A 16,630-nucleotide genomic window follows, 5' to 3' on the forward strand; every position below is an offset into this window, starting at 1 on the left:
CATGCAAATATACTTGGTACCCTTAATATTTACCCCTTAATCAGTGTGCCGGTTAACCACACACGCTCCACCGATACTATGATAAATATTAAGTTACCCTTTGCCTACCTTGTTAAGTCCAGGTTAGTGTGCCGGTTAACCACACACGCTCCACTAACGACTTAAGCAAAGTGCAAAGTGTAATTTCATGGGTTAGCACCAAATTCACATTTTCCTAAGTAACTAAGATTGGGTATTAATAAGAGTTTAGTTACTTAGTATTTATCATTAATACTTTTAATGAAAGGAGAATTATAGTCATTGTCCTACCCGTTCGGCTAACGACCCTCCACCAGTCAAGGAAGCGGTGGGTGAGAGTGGACACCCATTAAACTGCCATTTTATAGGCAGTAACCTTATACCCCCCTTATAGACCGGCTTCGTGAATGAGGCCTACTAACGGTAAGACTGACTTTACTCTTATACATATATATATATATATATATATATATATATATATATATATATATATATATATAAATATTATTAACTTATAATATTATAAAGTATAAGGGTTGAATTTTAACTTTTAAAATTCTATGGGCTAACTTGGAATTAAAGTATTCATAAGTGAAAACTTTTCAAATTCCAAAACTTGAGGGCAAGTTTTGAAACTATTCAAAACTAATTAATTCCATAACTTATGAGTTTAAAGTAGTTTTAATTAAAAAAAAAAAAAAAAAAAAGACTCTTCAAGTTTCATATCTTGAGGACAAGTTATGGAAGACTTTAAACTCATTAATAAAAAAAAGTAACTTTTTTTTTATTGTAACTTATGGAACTAATTAAGGTTACACTTTTTTTTTTAATTTAATGAAGAGACTCTTGAACCTCCATAACTTGAGGAAAAGTTATGGAGTCATAAAACCATTTAATTAGAACTAGACTCTTCATTTTGTAACCTTTGCCAACTTTTATGAGTTTTATGATTCTTAAATGTGACTTTTCATATAACTTGAGGACAAGTTACAAAAACACACTTTGGAATCAACTCTTAGATTAAAATGGATTGAAAACAACTATTTCACACAATTTTTCTATTAATCTAAGAACCTCATAAGAACAAGATAATTCAAATCATCAATCTTCAAGAAATTAGCATGAACATACAAACTAATACAAATCTTGAAATTATGACAATTATCTTAGAAATTGGATTAGCATGAACATTACCACATCAAAAAGAAGTTTATAAGTCCAAAAACATCTTAGGGTAATGTTCCTAGTCCAATTCCAGCCAAAACAATCGAATATATGCATCCAACTCGATTTTTCAGCTACTTTTGCAAGTATAACAAGAAAACAAGCCTAGGCTCTGACACCACTGTTGGGTTTTGAGCATTCTAACACTCCTAAGTGTACATGCAACCCTAAATACCTTGGATCTATGTTTTCTCTATTATACATACAATTATGAACATCCAAGGTATTATCCTAATCTAGCATACAAAATAATAAATATAACAAGATAGAATACATACCTTTTTGATGTAGAATGTCTTCATGAAGCTTGAGTGCCTAGTGCCCCAAGTGTGACACCTCAAATGGTTCACACAACACCAAATACACTTGGAATAACTTGAGAGAAACTTGAACACTCCTTGAAATCGTCTAGCTCTCACACTCACACATTAGTGCACGATTTCTTAAGCCATGGGATTCTTTTATATGGTGGCTATTAGGGTTACACCATGTAACTCATAACTTTACCCATTCCTTATGCTCCATGGATTTTAACCTCCATGGAGTATCCATGGGTCACCCCATGGACTTAGTCCAACATAAGGAATCTTGGATCACAAGCCCACATATATAAGAATGAATGATTTACACAATCAACCCATATATTTAATTAGTCTCCTTTTGATCACTTAATTAATTCCAAATTAATTCTTGATCAATACTAATTAAATAACCTTATTAATATATTAGAATTATATTAACCAACCTTAAGTGTTATTTCTCTCATTATAGTCTATCCAAATGCATGATGCCATGCAACCTAAATGGACCATGCCGGGTCGGGTCAAGTCTTACCAATTATAGTTATGGACTTAGACATTAATCCAACACTTTCCTCACAAGATCTCCTCTCCAAAGCTTTACACACACAAGAATGAAACACCACACGAATTAGGGTTCTCTGAGCTCTCAAAGGACTGCAATGAGGCCAAAGGAGGCTTATGCTTCCTTAAATAGGGTGCAAAACCCCGGGATTTAGGGTTTCATCTGCCAACTCCTACTCGCCGAGTCCCAATATGGACTCGTCGAGTAGGTCACTTAACACGCGATCCCACCCCGCTGCTACTCGACGAGTAGGTCAACCAACTCGTCGAGTAGAGCTTCACCCAATAAATCTTATTTAAACAATACCTGAGAATCGGAGCGTTACACTGATGTTAAGGGATGTTTCTAAACCTGCTCCTGTCCGGAGAATTTGAGGGTTCGATTCGCATTGAACCCACTTCGCTTGGGAGCGAAGGACTGGTGGAAGTTTGTGATAGCTGACTACTCTATTTCAGAGCATACTATGATGACATGGGAGAGGTTTACTAAGATATTCAGGGATGAGTTTGTACCCACGGTTGAGCGAGAAAGGTAGGCCCAGGAGTTCTTGTCTTTCAAGCAAAAGACAGAGACGGTGACTGAGATCACCAGGATGTTTCATGAGAGGGATTTGTACTGCCCTGAGCAGGTATCCACAGAGCACGCCCGTGTGACTCGGTATTTGAGCATTCTGCGGAGGGATATCCGGGAGTTCGTGGCGAAAACCACGTATAGGACATTAGCTGAGCTGCAAACCAATGCCAGAAGGAGAGAGATCAAGTTAGAGACTCATGCTAGGGAGGAGAGGGGGACCTAGGGGAGAGAGAGGAGGCCAGTGCAGTCGCAGTCGGCGACTAAGCGGGACAAACCCGCTGATCAGAGAGTTGGAGGCCAGAAGGGCCGCACTTGCAGGAAGTGCGGCAAGGGACACGAGGGACCTTGTCTGTCTGGGTCAGCTTGCTACCTGTGTGGTAAGGAGGGGCATATGGCCAGGGATTGCCCCATGGGATATTAGGTTTGTTTCAGCTACAACTAGACGGGCCACGTGAAGGCACATTGTCCTCAACTTGCATCTAGGGCGGTTCAGACTTCGGCCCCAGTGACCATGCGTATCATTGATGGCCGGCAGGGGAAGGCCGAGGCACCGAGGGCTCGATGCAAAGCATTATCAGTTGATATCAGAGAAGGCCCGCGTAGCTCCAAACGTCGTGGCTAGTATGTGTTCCTTATATTTCTTTTGATTTATTTTTGTTGCTTATATTATCATTTTTGTAGGTACTTTTCTTGTGAATTTTGTACCTGCGCTTCTGCTATTTGACTCGGGTGCGAGTCGATCATTTGTGTCATCATCATTTTGTCGCGGTTTTGGTATTCCGCGAGAGACCTTGAGTAGGCCCTTGAGAGTCTCGATACCTGATGAGCGTCCAGTCTCTGCTACTGATGTCTACCAGGGTTGTGTATTAGAGATCTTCGTGGTTGGATATCCGATAGATCTCATCCCTATCACGATGGGAGATGTTTGTTTGATTGTGGGTATGGATTGGTCGAGTCGGTTTAGGGATGTGATTGACTGTGAGCGTCAGCTGGTGTTAGTTCGAGATCCTAGTGGGGGAGTGTCAATTATTTATGGCGAGGGTACTAGGTCGGGATCAGCTTTCTGTTCTGTCGCCAGGGCAAGGCAGAGTTTGTAGCATGGGTGTATGGGTTATTTAGCATATGTAGTGGATACTCGAGTTGAGAAGAAGGGGTCGATCTCTGTATCTGATGTTCTGGTGGTATGTGATTTTCTCGATGTTTTTCCCGAGGAGTTACCGGGAGTGCCTCCTCAGAGGCAAGTGGAGTTCCGGATCGATCTGATTTCGTGTGTGGGGCCGATGGCCAAGGCGCCATACCGTCTTGCGCCTCCTGAGACGTAGGAGTTATCCTCTCAGCTTCAGGAGCTGGTAGGAAAGGGGTTTATTCGGCCAAGAAGTTCTCCGTGGGAAGCCCTGATCATTTTGTCAGGAAGAATGATGGTTCGCACTGGATGTGCATTGATTATCGGGAACTGAACAAGCTGACGGTGAAAAATCGTTACCCTTTGCTGAGGATTGATGATCTTTTTGACCAGCTTCAGGGGAATCTTGGTTTTCCAAGATCGATTTGAGGTCCGGCTATCATCATATGAGGGTACGAGAGGAGGATATTCCGAAGACGGCCTTTCGAACTCGCTATGGGCATTACGAGTTTGTGGTGATGCCTTTTGGAATCACCAACGCACCGACAACGTTCATGGACCTCATGAACCAAGTGTGTAGGCCCATGCTGGATTGATGACATTCTGGGATATTCGAAGACTAGGGAACAGCATGAGGAGCATCTTCGAGAGATTCTTGGGGTTTTGAGGATGGAGAGGCTTTATGCCAAGTTCTCAAAGTGTGACTTATGGTTGCGAGAGGTTTATTTTTTGGGACACCTCGTGAATTGGAATGGTATCTTGGTTGACCCAGACAAAATAGAGGCGGTGATGTAGTGGGAGGTGCGGAGATCTCCATCTGAGATTTGAAGCTTCCTCGGCTTGGAAGGTTATTATCGGATATTCATCAGAGACTTCTCCAAGATTGTTGTTCCTCTCGCGAAGTTGACAAGGAAGGATGTTGCTTTTAGTTGGAGGCCTGAGCAGCAGGCATCATTTGGGACTCTTTGCCAGAGATTGTGTGAGGCACCGGTACTTGCCCTCCCTGAGGGAGTTGAGGATTTTGTAGTCTACTGTGATGCATCCATTGTAGGATTGGGTGGTGTGTTGATGAAGAGGGGGCATGTGATAGCCTACACTTCGAGGCAGCAAAAGCGTCACGAAGCGAGATATCCCACTCATGATCTGGATTTGGGGGCGGTGGTTTTCGCCTTCAAGATTTGGCACCACTATCTCTATGTTGTTCGGTGTACCATCTACACGGACCATAAGAGCCTGAGATACCTTATGGATCATCCTAACTTGAATATGAGGCAAATGATGTGGTTGGATGTAGCGAAAGGCTATGACTACGAGATCTTGTATCATCCGGGCAAGGACAATGTGGTAGCCGATGCTTTGAGTCGAAGGGCGGCAAGTACCCCCGATTAGGGATGTGTGCATGAAGATGACCGTGATGACTCCAGTCCTACAGACCATCAAGGAAGCACAGTCAGAGGCCATAAAAGAGAAAAATCGGAAAAGTGAGCGGGTGATCGGTCAGATTTCGGCATTTGATATTGACAGTCCAGGGCTTTTGACACTTCATGGGCGGGTATGGGTACCGTGTGCTGGTGGGGCTCGACGGATTTTGATGGAGGAGGCCCATAAATCAAGATTTTCCATCCACCCGGGGGGCTACCAAGATGTATCTCGAATTGAATCATAATTATTGGCGGTCATGTATGAAAAGAGATGTGGCATGATTTGTGGAGCGATGTTTGACCTGCCGGAAAGTCAAGCCTGAGCACTAGCACCCTCACGGCAAGTTACAGCCTTTGGAGGATCCCTTATGGAAATGGGAGCAGATTACTATGGATTTCATTACAAAGTTACCGAGGACTGCGAGGGGTGTTGACACTATCTGGGTGATAGTGGATCGTTTGACGAAGAGTGCTCACTTCTTAGCCATTAGTGAGAACTCTTCTACGGAGAAATTGGCCGACATTTACGTTCGAGAGGTGGTAGCTTGGCATGGGGTGCCGAAGTCTATTATGTCTGACCGGTATGTGCGCTTTACTTCCAGATTTTGGAAGAGATTTCATGAGGAGTTGGGTACCCGACTACACATCAGTACCACGTACCATCCGCAGACGGAAGGGCAGAGCGAGCAGACGATTTAGACGCTCGAGGATATGTTGTGTACTTGTGTTATTGACTTTGGTGAGACTTAGGACTCCTATCTTCCGTTAGCTGACTTCTCGTATAACAACAACCATCATGCCAGTATCGGTATGCCCCCGTTCGAGCTTCTTTATTGCCGGAGATGTGGGAATCCTATTTTTTGGGGCGAGGTAGGGCAGAGTGTCATGGGGTCCACGGAGGACGTGCTCAAGACGACTGAGCTTATACAGCATATTCAACAGAGATTACTGACAACGTAGAGCTGTGAGAAGAGTTATGCGGATCGGCGACGCTCTGAGTTAGAGTTTCAGATGGGAGATCTAGTGCTCCTAAAGGTGTCACCCTGGAAGGGTGTTATCCACTTCAGCAACCGCGGAAAGTTGGGCCCCATGTTCATTGGTCCTTTTCGAGTTTTGGCCCATGTGGGCAAGGTGGCCTACCGGTTAAAGCGGCCAAAGGAGCAGAGGCAGATTCATGATACCTCCCATGTTTCCCATGTTTCCCAGCTGATGAGGCAGTTGTGGATCCTTTGGAGGACATTCAGGTCGATGATCGCCTGAATTATATGGAGAATCCTATAGCCATTTTGGGCCGGAGAGTGAAAACCTTGAGGAACAAGTTTGTGAACTTGGTCAAAGTTCAGTGGCAGCACCGTAGAGGTTCGGAGTGGACGTGGGAACATAAGTCCAAGATGCGTGAGCAAAACCTTGAGCTCTTTCCGGAGGATAAATTTGAGGGCGAAGTCTGATTTTAGTGGGGGGGGGGGAATTGTAACATCCCGAAATAAGGTACATTTTATCATTCCTTGAATCTTTATCAAAAGTGTCATATTTGGTCTCTATCGGAAAAAGCTTGCAAAAAGGGGTTGTATACAGGGCGTAGATATAAGTACGCATAACATACTCATGCAGCATGCATGGTCGTGAAGAGCCAGCTAGTACGTTAGGCGTACTAGCTCAGATGTAAAACCCAAATTTAAGGGTTTCCCTTTTTAAAGAACATTATGGCTTCATTTATGGCCACCCTTATTAGCTCCAACCCTCCCATAAACCCTAATCAAGTGTGAGTAGCTTGTGTGTGTTATTGAAAGTTTTGAGTGTTCTTAGCTCTTGTAGTTGAAGGAGGTTAGAGAAGAAGAAGAAGGTTTTAGCAAGCTTGAAGATCCATAAACTTCCTACCTTTGTGCATCATTTTCAGTTATAGTGTTTATACATTGGCAACTTTTCTTTTAGATCTCTTTGGTTTAAGATTTATGAGCTAAAAGTCCCAAGTTTGGACCTTTATGAGTTTGGGACTCTCCAGAGGGCTTAAGCTGTCTATTCATGCATATTAGGACATTTAGATTCATAAAAATGCTTGCTTCATCTTCCCCTTTGGCTGATGCATGAGTAAAGTAGGTTAAAATGGATGAAGTGATGCTTTGAGCCTTTCCTAGCCATTTAATGGCTCAAAGCCCACGAATTTATGGATTAAGAGGTCTTAAATTAGTCAGATATGTAGTTAGGTTGGTTGTCTTGAAGGATTAAGACACCAACTTAGTGGATTTAGAGACTGATGCAGTACGCCGGGCGTACTCCTGGCTACGGGTAGCGTAGTCTGATCCTCCCCCGATGCATGTTGACCTTGTTGTACACCCAACGTATGGAGTTGTACGCTCAGCGTATGCGCTGAATGTTGACTTTCGTTAACTTTGACCCTTGGTCAAGTTTAGGGTTTTTGGACCATGAGAACGGCAAAATGGTCATTTTCCCTTAGAAGGTTTAGCTGTGGGATTAGGACTCGCAAGTGAGGTTTTGACCTTAATTATTAATTAGGGTTAATTATATTGTTGACTACGCGGAGTCTAGATCCGACAGTTTGGGTGCTAGGTTTTTGTGTCGTCAGTATCATGTGAGTCTCCTCACTTACTCTTACCTATATGGTAGGATATCTGTATTCATCATGACCTGCAGGGTTGCTGATAACCCACTGGGCGTGCTGTTAGCTCATCGGGACTGCTGATAGTCCTCAAGGTTGTTGATAACCGATAGTTGTTTTTCTTTGATGTCTTTTATGTGGTATGTTGGGGAACTCACTAATCTTTGTGCTTAAAGTTGTTGATTTATATGTCGCACGTGCTTATCAAGACCGCAAGAAGGCGAAGTTCTGATTGTACACACACGTGCTGAGGGATTTACTACTGGGACATGTTTATGAACTTTGATATTTATGATACTGGTTGTTTTGGGATTATTATGTATTTGGTAACTTGAATGTGAAACCCTGATTTTGGTAATTTATAAATGAAGATTTTGGTCTAAAATTTAAGGTGTTACAACATACGCCCAACATACTTCCCCTTTGTCCAAAATCAACAAAATGCCAATATGAGCCATTTTCCACTCTTTCTTTCACTCAAGGGCTAAATTGCAATATGTATTCAAACATAGGTTTACAATTTAAAATACCTCGAAAGGGGGATGTTATAGATGGTTTGACATTAATATGTGATGGTTTTGGTTGAATTAAAAATGAATTTTTTTACTTATGATTTTTGGGATGTTACTGTAACGACCCAAAAATCAAGAGTAAAAATTTAATTTTTATTATAGTCCAAACACTAATATAACTTTTGATCAAAGATACAAAAGCATTTAGAATAAAACAATTATCAAAGTTCATTCCCATAAATCAAACATTGCGGAAAACACGGGTGTATGTGCTGCGATTGTCCCAAGCTCTCTCATTTGAAAACTGGAGTACCTGAAACATAAACTGAAAACCGTAAGCACAAAGCTTAGTGAGTTCCCCAAATACCACATACCATATATATCAAATGAGCCATACATGTCATACATAATCGTGAACCATACATGTCATCCATATACCATAATCAATAAGAATGTTATGTGCCAACCATAGTCTTGCCATTATGCCACGAGCCGCCTCGTGGTCTTTCCTGCCAGGCCGGGGGCCACAATCATGGGTCTTTAAAGACAAGTGTCAAGAGCCACCTCCTGGTCTTCCATGCAAGCATCACAAAGACAACTTGCATACAAACTATACTACCTAACTAATTACTTGCTAGAGTTCAGACTCTGGTCTTGCATATAGTATGCCAGGAGCCGCCTCCTGGTCTTTAATACATAATGCCAAGGGCTAACCCCCGGGTCTTCCTACAATACATAAACCAAATGGACCGGCATTGGTGCCTTCGACCCATACAACAGTGAGGATACTCACCTCGAATGCAGAAGCTCCCTAAAATAAATTCCTAGATGTTGCCCTGACGACACCTCCGATCTATCATATCAAAATAACAACAGATAAACAATTGGATTCCATTCCCAGGCCTACTAACCATACTTGGGGTAAAATGACCATTTTACCCCTGACCCCAAACAAGAATCAAAACTGAGGCCCAACTCCCAAAACCAACAACGCCCAAAACCAAAAGATCCACAAAGGCCCACTAATGGCTCAATTCTCCAAATTGGGCCCAATCCCATATGGGTCTTATCCTAAGCCCATATTTACCTTGAATACATTTCATATTATCTCAAACAACCCTTGGGACAAACTTGGTCAAAGGCATAAGTCACAAGTCAAAGTCAACGCTCCGAGTTGACTCAACTCGCCGAGTTCCCCCAGTAATCAACAGAATCGCGAAAAGTCGATCCAACTCGCCGAGTTTACCCATGAACGCGCCGAGTTTCCTCTTTATACATCAGAATCGGGAAAAATTATTCCAACTCGCCGAGTTCACCCATGAACTCGCCGAGTTTTTCAGTCAGCAAAACCTCTTAATCTATTAAGCCGTCATTTCCAAAACCAAAGGCTCCACCACTCAGATCTCAACTGAAATAATGCATGGAAGGGTAACTTTACCCTTCAGAACCAATATAATGGGTCAAAAATCCAAACCCTAAGCTTAAGAGGTTAAGGGCTTAATCATTAATCACCAAATCATCAAGACAAAGTTCATGGATGCAAATCTGGACCTTAAAGGCTGAAAGGTCATGTAAAGTTTCCAACTTTACTCTCATGCAAGGCTAGAAGAAGCTCAAAAGCTCAAAAGAGACCAAACGAAGGGCTAAATGGATGTGTGGAGCCCTTAAGACCATAGAGTTGGCACCTTTATGCCGCAAGAGCTCCCAAGAACCATGGATCTGAAGGAATAACTCTTTTGGGATGACCAACACCCCCATCACCCATTGAAACTTAGCTAGACCATGGAAACTAGCCCTAAAAAGGAGATCTAAACATATAATAAGCAAGGTTGAGACTTTATACCAGAAAAATGATGGAGATAGAGCACGGAATCGAGATCTAAAATCTCATTCTTGAATCCCCACCTTACACTAAGATCCTCTTCCTTCAATAACCTTCAAACACCCCAAAATGCATTCAAAATGGGCTCACAACACTCAAGGAGGCTCTAGGGTTTCGAGATTAGGGTAAGAGGCATTGGAGGCTGGAAATGAGGCCAACACCTGGGACCTAAGGTGTTTAAATAGGGTGCAAAACCCCGAAATTAGGGTTTCTCAAATGATGTCCAACTCGTCGAGTTGGCGTTCACCAACTCGTCGAGTTGATCCTCAAAAATGCACGTGCCAAAGACCTCCAACACGTCGAGTTTCCTTCCCTAAACTCGACGAGTTGGCCTTTAGCATGGACGATTAATTTCTGTAATTACCTTCTAGATTCTGGGTGTTACAACTCTCCCTCACTTAAATTAGATTTCGTCCTCGAAATCGCTCCTAAGACAATCTTGCGCATAACCAATCTTCCCAAGACAACCGAAACCTAAACCGACACTTCTAACCTGAAGACAACAAACATACCTTCTGCCCTGCAACCCACTTCTACCTTTCTGAGACGTGAACTCTATAATGGTCTGACTCTCTGAAAGACCGCTCACGCTGAGACCACTCCCTGCCAAACTCTGAACGAATAGCAAACCAATCATAACATTTCCAACAATGATCTATCCAGATTTACTAAAACCAACCTTAGAATAGTTCTCTGAACCAGATGAAGAATGAATCCTCAAGCTCCCGACTAAAAACCAATCCCACCTCACCTGGAATCCGAAACCTAAATCCTCAATGGTCTGACTCCCTGTCAGACCTCTCACAACGAACTGCCACCACCATCCTCATAGAGTCTCACACCACACAAAATGCTCCCAATCCCTGATCACATTTCTATTTCGAAAGGAACATGTTTACTGACCATAACAGTTGCAGAACACTTATACTTGACAGAAGGTTCATCCCTACAAAGGTTAGACTCAGCCGAGATCTGCGCAACAGGGTCAAATCAATTACTCTGAGATTATTTAATCCCTCTGCAAGTGAATTAGTCATTTCCCAAGAAACCAGCTACTCCACACACACACGACACCCAAACTACTAATGTCGCCCGAAATACTGAAACTGCCTGAAACACTAAAACTGCCTGAAACACTGAAACTGTCTCCTGGCTACTTTACAAAATCCACCGAGACCTCCCTGGTCTCAATTCGTCTGCCAGTCAACTGAATTACCGGGTTCCAGCCCGTTTGCTGAGTCAAAAGACTCCCACAGAGCTGCCCCTCGTGACTCTCGACAGAAAGCCTCACAGGCAATAACTACCCAACCCATCTCGACACTAAGCCGATGCTAGACTGAACGCTACAGGACCAACTTAGTCTTTCCTCATACTCGGTCTCTCGCGACCTACCAATTCCTGATTCCAACATGTTGTGGTCCTCCCACAGCCTTGCGAACTGACCCACCCTGGCCTAAACCATCCGAAGAAAGCCACAAGCAAAACACAGGTTTGCCACAATCTCACCACTGCACAAAGACCGGTTAATGCTACGAGTCACCCCACAGTCTTACAACACTCCTCATGCTAACTGACCGCTAGTGAATGCTACGGGGCACCCCATAATCTTACAACACTTCCACTTACCATAATCGCATCCCAATACCTTACCCTTAATCTATCAAATCGAACTCACCCAGAGTCGAGCTCACACTCGACCGAACGCCCAAGTTGAACTTGAGCTATGCCTGGAACCCCAACCTGGTTCCCCAAAGCCTGCTATCAAGCACCAAGAGAACGCGATCTCAATGTTGGTAAGTTTCCCAAACTTCCAACTCACACAATCCTTAATCCAAAAACAGCCACTTGGGTCGCCTTCCTCTTCGACGGGGATGCGAAACTCATCCAAGTTTCAAAATCGCTCCTGCTCCTAAATCCCTGGACGATTCTCCCCCACTTTGATTTGACTAAATTCTCACAGCACATGAGAATTGAAGAATTCCCAATCCTTCTTACTTTCCAACGATCGATCGGATGACAACCAGCGTTTACCAAAGCTAGTGCTCCATCACTAGCCAAACCCCAAAAGACCACACAACTTCTAAAGACCAGATGAACACTTCTTGAATCTCAATGGAACTGATATCCCCTGGTGCTTGAAATGATTCCATACCCAAATCTTGAAGCCCAAAAGACAGATGCTCCAATCAATACCTCAGCAACAAGCCACTTCCTTTGGCGCTTCCAACGGCCAATCCAAGAACAATTACTAAAACCACCGAATCCTGATAATGTTGAATAACCATCCTGCGGAACCCTGACCGCAGACCTTCCATATAATACCCCTGAGCCAACCTTGACCACGACCAAGAAATCACAGAACACCCAAAACCCGCAAAAGAAAACACCCTTTCACTAACCACGACATGCAATTGGCATTTGACATTACTTGAAAATATAACCCAAACATAAGTAAGGAAATAAAATAGAGATACACTTACCCAAATCTGATGCAATATTCCAAACCAATGCAATAATCTCATAACAAAATGCAGATAAAACTGGAAAGAAAACAAAAGATGCATAGTCGCGATATTGCCTATTGGAGTACTGACCTCCCCTATCCGACACAGCAAATCCCGACTCCTCTCCGCTAGGGTTCTACCATACCCTATCGTCCATTAGTGATCCTCAAAGTAACCGGAGCAGGCTCACTCACTGGTTCTCTCCTCAACATTAGAGATGCGGCCTTCTTCTCGCCCACCTGATCACAGAGAAAATAGAACAGGCTTCCCCCCTGAGGACAATCACTGCTGACGTGACCAACCCTGCCACACTTGTAGCAGCCCAAACCCCTGGAACAACAAACTCCATCGTGCCGTTTCCAACATTGTCCCTTGAGTAAAATCACTGAATCCAACCCTGATGGCCTCTCAAAAGCTGATCTGAAGTCTTGGGTCTCTTCCTGGGACCCTCCAATATATGCACCTGATCTGAACCCATCTTCCCAATGTGCTCCAAATCGATCTCCCACTCTCGGGATCTAGAAATCATATCATTCTGGGCCTCACACCCCGATATACACACGAACTCCCTGCTATCATCTCGCATCATATCATGATACATCACTTTCTTCATTTCCTCATCTGATGCATATTGCGGTACCAATAAAGCCCTCTCTCGGAACTTGCAGTGATCTCTACCACAATCTCAGTATTCTGGCGGAGATCTAGAAAATCTTGCACCAACTGTTGTACCTCAATCGCTGGTGAAAACTCAACTCGGAACCTGATCGAGAAGTCATCCCATTACATAGCATCCACAGCATCATCACCCAACTCACTACTGACTTCTTCCCACCAATCTCGTGTCCTGTAATTCAGTAGCAGGAAGCATATCTGACCTTCGCCTCCTCGAGGAAGAAAGTCGTCCTGAATGCGTTAGCCACATCCGCTAACCACCTCCTACTAACAATGGGGTCCCTCTCCCTATCGAACGTAGGAGCTCCACAAGCACGGAACTCCCAAAAAGAAGGAGTGCGAGCTCCAACAATAGCCATAATCTCATAACGAAACGCGCCCAATCGCTCATCCAATAACTCCGAACACACAGCGAGAAACCTCCGATGAGATGAACTCCCGCGACTGATCACTAATTGGCTCAGTACCTGCACCTGAGCCGAAAACCGAACCAGAACCACAACCATAACCACCTCTCTGAGAGCTCATGTCCAAACTAAAATACCACAAGCCAACGATCAGAACAAGCTCGAAAATTTCTTCCCACAAGCTCCTTAGATTCTCCAAGATTCTCGCTGATTCGAGGATGGATCTTGTGCTTTCAGTAGTACGGGCCCAATACTACCTTCCACACCTATCCATACTTTCCTCATCAATCCTCCCTAATCCTCTAAGTTACTCTCCCAAACCAAAGCACAAAACTCACTAAAGCGTATCAGTAACCCACTAAAGCATATCCTAAGCTCTCTTGGGTTCCCGACCTCACCCAGCCCTCAGTTGCTGAAGGACTCCCACCAATGTCAACTAACTTCCTCATGAATATAGTCACATGCAAAGAAGACCAGATAATCCTTCGAGTAAAAGACTCGACCCTAGAACGGTTGGACTAAGACAAGAGCTGTGCAGTAGGGTCAAATCCAGCACTCTAAGATTATTTAACATGTGCCACATGTGACTTAGAAAATCCACTAAGCAGACAGTTCACACCACCAAAATTCCCACAAAGCAGACTGCAAGCAGCATTCAGGCAATGGAAAATCTAACCAACATACTCTAATCAATCCATTCTATCCACTTATCAGACATACAGACTAGCATGCAATACTAAAGCTCATACAAGCAGGCATAAAAAGGCATCACTCCTGTCATATAGTACTGAGCATATCCTTAGCCCTAATCTAGCATACGATTCACATAGTCATATCATATCACATAATAAACATGTATTGGTACTTTGGGAACCACTTACTTGAGCTCGGCCGATTGCACGCATCACACCCTTTCTTTGATTAAAATTCCTTTTTAATTAAATGTTTATTTTATAAAAAATTTCACCAAGCCCTTCGTTTGAGTTCAGGCACACCCGAGAGTATGCCTGGATCCCTCAAACCAAGGCTCTGATACCAACTTGTAACGACACAAAAATCAAGGGTAAAAATTTCATTTTTGTTATAGTCCAAACACTAATATAAGTTTTAATCAAACATAGAAAAGAATTTCGAATAAAATAATTATCAGAGTTCATTCCCAGAAATCACACATTGTGGAAAACACAGGTGTATACGATGCGATCGTCCCGAGTTCTCTCATTTGAAAATTGAAGTACCTGAAACATAAACCAAAAACCGTAAGCACAAAGCTTAGTGAGTTCCCCAAATACCACATACCATATATATCTGTTTGGCTGTCAAACCAACAAATAATGGGATAAAGAATATTAATAAAGCTCAAGTCACTGCTATTTCTTATACTAAATATAGTATAGAGTAAGCAGGGTCGGTCCAAAGGAATACAGGACTTCTTATCTTGCCATATTTTCACACATAATACAAATAATATTAAAATGGGGGATTGTGTTAGAACTAGATTTAAACTTCATAAATAAACAAGATTGTTAACAAAATTTAGTAAAAGAAATACATTTCCGATTCTGATTCTTATACATATATTATGTTGAAAGATGCAAAATGAATATGATTATGTTCTATCTAGGTTGGTAATTTAGATACTAATAAACTCTAATATCTAAGTTGACAAAAATTGTTTTATTCAAAACATGTTCTTCGAATAAAACTTCATTTAATTGATTTAATTCAAATAAGCTCTTTCTTTAAATCATTAAATGACTTTAAGTTCTTGCAACAATTACCAACAATATTCAATATTCCTCATAAGCTTGGGATTATGAACATTTAATCTTTGATTACACTCAGTTTGATTCAATTACAATCAATTAAGTGCATGTTACTAACATCAAATCATAAAACATATACGAATTTTACAATTTGATTAACTAGATTGATAAAAACCCTAATTCATTGATCAAGTGAAAAAGAGAATAAACCAAACACTTGATTAAGATCAAATCAAAGATTACTAGATGTTAAACACAAATCAAGTTCAAGTTACAACCTAACAACACATACTTAAGAATTCAGATTCGGAAATGATTTTGAAATCAACCACACATGTCTAGATTAAACTACAAATCAAACAAGTTTAAACTTCAAATTGACTTACAAAAAGGAAATTAAAATGTTTCCAAGTGTTAATCTACTTCCAAAAGCTCTGAAAATCGCCTTCTCTCTGCCCAAAATCCGACCTAACCTCCAACAAAACTGATTGTCTCAATTATATGAGAGTAAAACTACTTTAAAAACTGTCAAGACGTTTACACGGCCCGTGTAAATTAAAGGGTGCCATTTACACGACCGTGTAAACAAGAAAAGTAGAATGCTCTTGCATATGCGTTTACACGGGCTATAAGCCATCATTTACACGACCGTGTAAATGTCTGAAAGGCTCAAATCTTCATTTCTTCATTCTCTCTCTCTTCAATGCTCCAAAACTTCTGAAACTTTATCTCCAACTCTTTTTAACTTCCTCCATCAAGATCCAACCTTCAAAAGTCCCTGAAATATCATAAAAGTGTGTGAATGGAATTGCATCATGAAAAATCCCGAAAAATATGCAAAATGCATGAGTTTAAACCTAAATGCAATGCACTTTTATGAACTAAAACTACAAAATGAATGCATGAAATGCATCTAACAAATCTCCCCAAGCTTGAACCTTTCTTGTCCTCAAGAAAGAACAAGAAGATTTAAACTAGAGAAAATAAAATAGAATAGAAGAAAAGAAAATTAAAGTTAAAACTATTTGAAACTTAATGCATGAA

The sequence above is a fragment of the Lactuca virosa genome, chromosome 4, assembly GCF_052849685.1.
Source record: "Lactuca virosa cultivar CGN04683 chromosome 4, Lactuca_virosa_CGN04683_v6, whole genome shotgun sequence".
Classification (NCBI taxonomy): domain Eukaryota; kingdom Viridiplantae; phylum Streptophyta; class Magnoliopsida; order Asterales; family Asteraceae; genus Lactuca; species Lactuca virosa.